Genomic DNA, 7,317 nt, shown 5'->3' on the forward strand with positions numbered 1-7,317 from the left:
CTAGCTTTGACATCATATCTTCTAAATTTGGCTTTTTATCATCGGTTTGTGGTGGTTTATTTTAAAAAATAGGCCTTTGCTGATTGTAAGTATTATGGAACATTATTGATTGCTAGGACCTTGTTGGTTCTTGTATGGAACATTTCGATTATAATTCTGATTTTGATTGTAGTTTGGTCTTGGCGGTTGATAATTATTCTGACAATTATTTCCAGGCCTTTGGTTTATATATGAAACATTCTCTCTTTGTTCCATTGTTTGTTCAATACTGAGACAATCTTTTGTCAAATATGGTCCTCCACACTGCTCACAACTGATTCGTATTGCGTGAATATCTTTAGTCATCTTTTCCATTCGTCTCTCGAAAGCATCTAACTTTGCGGAAATGGAATCAAAGTCATGGCTAGAATCGGCTCTAGCCACTTTAGATGATCTAACGATGTCTTTTTCTTGATGCCACTCATCTGAGTGGGAGGCTGTGTTATCAATAATTTTGTAAGCTTCAGTTGCGGTTTTCTTCATAATGGAACCACCAGCTGCTATATCGATGTCTTTTCGTGTAGTAATGTCGCATCCTTGGTAGAATATTTGTACTATTTGATAAATGTCTAAACCATGTTGAGGACATCCTCTTAACAACTTTCCAAATCTTGTCCATGCTTCATATAAAGTTTCATTTGGCTTTTGCGTGAACGTAACAATTTCTCCTTGAAGTGTTACGGCTTTAGATGCCGGAAAGAATTGTTTAAGAAATTTTTCAACTAAGACATCCCATGTGTCAATCGCCCCTTCAGGTAATGATTCTAACCAATCTTTGGATTCTCCCTTTAAAGTCCAGGGAAATAACATGAGATAGATCTGTTCATCCTCAACTTCTCTGATTTTGAATAGAGTACAGATCCTATTAAAGGTACGAAGATGTTCATTTGGATCTTCCTTCGGTGCACCACTAAATTGGCATTGATTTGTTACCATGTGTAAGATTTGTCCTTTGATTTCATAATCTGGCGCATTAATGTCTGGTTGAGTAATTGCATGACCTTAGCCAGTGCGTTTAGCCCTCATTCGGTCTTCCATACTTAGAGGTTCCAGATTTTCCATGATTGAATTTGTTGAATCTGAATCACTAGAGGATTCTGATTTAATGGTTTCTTCCTCGATGATCTCTGGATGAGTAATTTATGGTTCAGGAGGAATGATTAGTGGTTCAGGATCTCTGAATTGTCCCTGAATATCCTCCGGGTTCTCAATTGTGAGGTCGGGTTCAAAAAATGGATTATCGAAAAATTGAATCGGAGTACTTGGTTGACTAGATGACGATTCTAAAGAAAAATCAACGGCGACAATATTGGCTAGATGTCTTGATTGAGTTACAGGTGGTGAACGTATGAAAGGTGGTGAACGTTTTGCTCGGTGCATTCACTGAATATCCTATTAGTTATAAAAGATAAAAATTATATAAGTTATTAAATTAATAGACTTTTCTGATTTTGCCCACGTTTCGAATAGCCAATAGATGCAGCAGGTAGCCAGGACCCTTTAAATCGGAAGCCCACAACTCGCCACTAACAAATCCAACTATTACTACGAACCAGAAAATTTTGGATGTCTATCAATTTAACCGCTTAAAATAATTTTTTTCATCGAAGTTTAAAGAAAATAAAGAAAATTCTATGTCCTAAAAACTAGAGCGTAGAAAAGAGAAAGAAAAAGATTGCGTCGAAAAACGTCGAAAAATAAAAGGTCGAAAAACAAAGGTCGAAAAACAAAAATAAGAAAGTAGAGCGTCGGAACTTAAAAGTCTAAAAACTAAATATTCAAAGTGGTGTCTTAAGGAATTAAAGCTTAAAATGAATTCTATATCTAAAACGGCAATAACTTAATAAGGCACTAAAACCTATTAAATATTAAAGCAATAAGCGACGTCGTAAATTTCTAAAGCGCCTAAGTCTTAATCTAAAGAAAAAGCACTTAAGGGATTTTACGGTAAAGCCTAAAAATCTAGAAATATAAAAATTCTACGCCAAAAACTAAGTTTAAAACTAATTACGAACGATAAATATACAAATTACGAATAAAAAGATACAAAATATATTTATAAAACTCAAAGTTATAAAAATACAATTTATATAAAAATATTATTTTTATATTATTAATTTATAAAAGTACTAATTTATAAGTTAATAAAACTAATTAAAACTTTAAATAAAATATTAATTAAAACTAAAACTAAATATTATTAAATTAAAAACCCTAACTATAATTAATTATAATTAATAATAATTAAAATCGTAACCCTAACTGTGTAGTACTAGGATCAGATCCTGTCAGACCTACTCATGCGGTCGCATGAGTTTAAAGCAGTGCAGCCATGCGATCACATGGCATGCAGACTCAGAAATGATGCAGGTTCAAATTCGACAGGTTCAAATCCTTAATTTTTTTTTTTTTTCTTTTTTACTTTTTACTTTATATTCTTTACTAAATTTATATAAGTAATATTTATAACAAAAATTTTAAGAAACTAAAGAAAAATACTTTTATACTTTATAAAATATATTTTCTTTTTACACACTTAAATAGATATATATATACTTTTTTTATGTTTTTATATTTTTGTATTTTTAACAAAATATTTTTATAAAATAAGAAATATTATATTTTTACAAAAATATCTAAAAAACTAATTTTTTATAGCGTTTCGCTTTCGGCGTTGTTGAGTTCCCCGGCAGCGACGCCAAAAATACTTGATGTGTGCAGGGTAGTATACGAAATAGTTATATTTTTATTGCGAAATACTATTAAATACGATACAATTTTACACAAGTTATTTATTTATTTATAGAGTGGATAGACCTAAACCTTGCTACAACACTTATAGGCAGTGTACCTAATCGTAGAGTAGTGTAGTTTTTAGTAAGTCCGGTTCGTTCCACAGGGATACAACTAAATTTAACGCTATATTATATTTTAAACTATATTTTTATATAAATATATATATATAAGTAGTATTATTATTATAAAAGGGGTTTTTACCGTTTAGTGACCGGTTTGTCAATTTTATGTCTTAAGTCACAATTAAAACCTAATGTAAAATATTAAATATAAATATAACTTAATTTTAAGCGTAAAATAAATGACGATAAATAAAAGTGCGATGATTAAAAGTACGATAATTAAAAGTGCAATAAATAAAATGACAGTAAATAAAAGTGCGATGAGATATAAAATAAAGGAATTATGCTTATTTAAAATTTCGTAATCATGATGTTCGACGTGTTGATTTTAATTTATTACCATGGGTTAATTATCCTTTATCCTGGATTATTCGATATGTCCATCTGGTTTTTGTCCATAACAGTCCATCAATCATAAATATAAAGTGCGAGTGTCCTCGTCAAATTATTCTTATACCCGAAGTCAAATATTCCAACTAATTGGGGACTTAAATTGTAATAAGCTTTTAATACATTGTTAATGATTATACCAGGTTATCAACTGTGTGCAATCCAAGGTTTTAATACTTTATTAACAATTACACCAAGTGTCCTTGTACGTAATCCACCCCTGTTTTAATGAGTCCATTGACTATTAATCCATCCCTGTGTCCGGTTAAATGAACGATTGTTAGTATTTATAAATATCCCGCTCATCGTGTCCGATCGAGTGTATGTGGTTATTTATAATTACCTAAAATTTTAAATCTCTATATTAAATTAACGAACTATCATTCAGTTAAACAAATATAAAGCTCATTAATAGCCCATATTCCAATTTCCACAAGTGTCGGTCTTTTGTCCAAACCCCAATTATGGTCCAAAGCCCAATAACCTCGTCTTTAATATTTAGCCCAACATCACGATTACTTCGATTTAAATAAGCATAATAATAACTTAGCTACGAGACATTAATTTAAAAAGGTTGAACATAACTTACAATGAGTATTAATCGTGTAGTGTTACACGGACAGAATTTTGACTTACAAACTTAAAACATTCGCCACTATAACCTTATTATTATTAACTTAATATTAAAATTATAATTAAAATATAAATATAAATATATATCATAGAGTAAGATTGAAGTATGATGAAGGTGTTTATTTCGGCCAGAATTTGTTGCATTTATAGAACTTTACCAGCTACAGCACTCCATGCGACCGCATGGATTTAAAGCTTCCAGGCCATGCGATCGCATGGTCGCCTGGGACAGCTCACATACTTTTGTTTTTTTGTTTGCCGACGTTTTATTTAATAATATATAATATAATATATATAATTTTTTATAATTATATATATATATTATATCATATTCTTGTGCATAGTTAACTTGTAATTTTAGGTCCGTTGCGTCGCGCGTTGATATTCGGTTCATGTCCCGGTTCCGGATTTTCGAACGTCCTTTCGCACGATTTAATATCTTGTACTTTGCGTTTTGCGGCTCGTACTCTTGTAACTTTTAGACGTTTCTCATCAATAATTTGAACCACTTTGATTGTACTTTGTACTTTTTAGCGTTGTGGTCATTTGCGTATTCAATTCGTCGAATCTGTCTTTTGTCTTCACCTTTTATTATTTAAACGAATATCACTTGTAAATAGAACAATTGCAACTAAAAGCTTGTCTTTCTTGAAGGATAATGCTATGAAATATATGTTCGTATTTAGCATTATCAACATTCTAGGAAACACTGAGAGTGAGGTACATGGTGGATAACTAAGGGATTTATTGGGTAGATCGTAAGGGCTAGTTTAAGTCATAAATGGGAATCAACGCACCACAATACAAACTAAATTTATAAATCCATAAGGATGACTAAGAACTATCAGAGGTTCTAATTTGTCTACAAACCCTTAGATTTTACCAAACCATTAAAAGAAAGGAATTCGAAACATAATCATAACCACTCATTTAAGTGATACACTAAGGTGTTTATAAGAAAGGTTGGATATAATACGTATATGGATATGCTACTTTATTCGTGCATCGACTATGCCTTTTATCCAAGATGGGCGGCTTATATCCTTTAGCGGATAAGTGTCGGTAGTTGAGCATAGTCCGTCCGATCAGAATCATGATAACCTAGTTCCTCGTGACATTCTAATCGAGAAATCAATTAGTAGGTTATCTAGTGTTTACACCAAGGTATATCTATCCAAGGAGTATCTCGCAATCATCCCGATACTATGTTTTCTTAAATCATGGTGAACCACGTCTTTTCTGTCCTTAGCTCTTACATGCTAGCTAGCTTACTTTAAATTTATTGATTTAATTTTTAATTATAATCATAAAACCAAATCAACCCAACTATAGCCTTTATATACAATTTGATATACCGGATAAAGTTGTGTCTAGAATAAATTAGTTGGACTTGGTTGTTGGATTTTCCGAACCGTCGCCAATTTATTGGGACCAAAAGGATCCTACCTCTCCAGACAAGGTGTACCTGGCCACCTGTCTTCGATACTAAATTTGTGTACAAACCCCCGTCTTAATCACTAAAGTATCTGAAGTAGCTCCATTTCAAATTCGACCGTTCAAGGAACGACCCTAGGTCATATTTTTCCTTGCTAACTCATAGGAAAGAAGAATAGATTTAGGCCCATCATATATAAATTAAACAATCAGACTCTTCTGATATCCTGAATTGACATTTAGCGACCTAATGACTTCGCATTAAAATAAACCGTCTGTTTTGTCCATATCAGGGAAGATTGTATTTTTGGCTCCGCTACTGAGAAGCAATAGTACGATTTGAAGCATGTTTATAGTTAGTTTTTAAGAGACCCTTTTGACTAGGACTCATTATCCCTGTTAGAAGTTATTAGTTTTTCGTAGTTAGGTTAGATAATATTAGCTTAATTTAGATTAATTTAAAACATTCAAAATGGATTTTTTTTTTTTTTATTAGTGAACCTTTAGGATGGTTTAACCTACTTAGACTGCTAAGAATTCTTCTGACACATCCTTTCTTCTATCCGATATCATACGTTGTACCCATCCGACGAAATCCACACTTATCTGTCGATAGTTCGACGATGGCCGCATGCATCACTCTGGCTGACATCACCAAACCCTAGTTAGAAAGACGAGGAGGATCGATACTCTACCCAAAGATTGGAGAGTCTTTTGAGTTGAAGCATTGCATCGTGCAGCTCATTCGAAATCATTGTCAATTTCACGGCTTACCAAATGATGATCCCAATTCTCACCTAGATAGATTCTTCTCCTTATCCAGCTCTTATAAGAAAAACGGGGTTGAGAAAGATGAAGTTCGTCTATATTTGTTCCTCTATTCCTTAACTCATCATGTACAAACCTGGTTTGAGGGGTTAGAACCCAACTCTATAACCTCATGGGAGGAAATGGTAACCAGTTTCATAATCAAATACTTTCCCCCATCGAAGAAAATCAGACTTAGGAATGACATCGTAAACTTTCAACAAGCTTCTGATGAATCACTCTACACTGCATGGGAGAGATTCAAACATTTGCTTCAAAGATGCCGGAACCACCGTCTTGAGAGCTCTGTTCAAATTCTAAGCTTCTACAAAGGTCTGAATCAGAAAAACAAGTCTACTCTTGATGGTGTTTCACAAGGTAACTTCATGAAATTCACCGCAGACGAGGCCAGGAGATTGATCAAGGAGATGACTATACACCATCATGATTGGAACACAGAAGAGCACCTTTCTTCATCAACACCGCTTTTCACTTCTAATCCTATCAAAAATAAAACCATCAAATATCTCTCAGAACAAATAGAAACCCTCACCAAAGAAGTCGGAGAGCTGAAGAAACTCCCCACAACAGGTGTCTCAAGTACAATTATGCCAGAATCGTACTAACCCACAACCTGCTAAGGTTTACAAAGCTGAATGTGAGGACTCTGTTGTATACTCCGATAAGATCCCGACTCATCCACAAAACCAACCTGCCAAAAACATTAACTCACTAGAGATAAGTCCAGACGATGTCCTACTGCGAATCATCAACATGATTATAGCAAGACAAGATGCGACTGACTTAGTCATGACTAATCATTTGAGGAGTCTTGAAAATAAAATAAGTCAGCTAAATCAACGTCATGATTCTATAGATTAATGACACAAAGTGGCACAAAGCCAACCTTCAGTTTCTTCTCGAGTGAAGAAACGAACTAAAGCCCATTCGGTAGTAGTCATTGAGTCATCACCTAAATCCAATGGGAAAGAACCCATTCCGTTCCCGGGTCGTCTCAAACAAAGACACAACAATATGAAATATTTCAAGCTTGGTGGTAAATTGTTAGACACTTTGTCTAAAAATCCTCATATTA

At 33.4% G+C, this 7,317-nt stretch overlaps 2 non-coding genes across 2 annotated transcripts; one reads left to right on the forward strand and one right to left on the reverse strand.

Annotated features, from left to right (window-relative positions):
* The first annotated feature begins 610 nt into the window (after positions 1–610).
* Positions 611–717, forward strand: LOC139869889 (small nucleolar RNA R71). The gene has a single exon (XR_011766468.1). It is a non-coding gene; the product is annotated as a small nucleolar RNA R71 (small nucleolar RNA).
* A 5,695-nt stretch (positions 718–6,412) lies between these two features.
* On the reverse strand, positions 6,413–6,519 carry LOC139869465 (small nucleolar RNA R71). The gene has a single exon (XR_011766074.1). It is a non-coding gene; the product is annotated as a small nucleolar RNA R71 (small nucleolar RNA).
* Positions 6,520–7,317: the final 798 nt, after the last annotated feature.

The sequence above is a fragment of the Rutidosis leptorrhynchoides genome, chromosome 9 (assembly GCF_046630445.1).
Source record: "Rutidosis leptorrhynchoides isolate AG116_Rl617_1_P2 chromosome 9, CSIRO_AGI_Rlap_v1, whole genome shotgun sequence".
Lineage (NCBI taxonomy): Eukaryota > Viridiplantae > Streptophyta > Magnoliopsida > Asterales > Asteraceae > Rutidosis > Rutidosis leptorrhynchoides.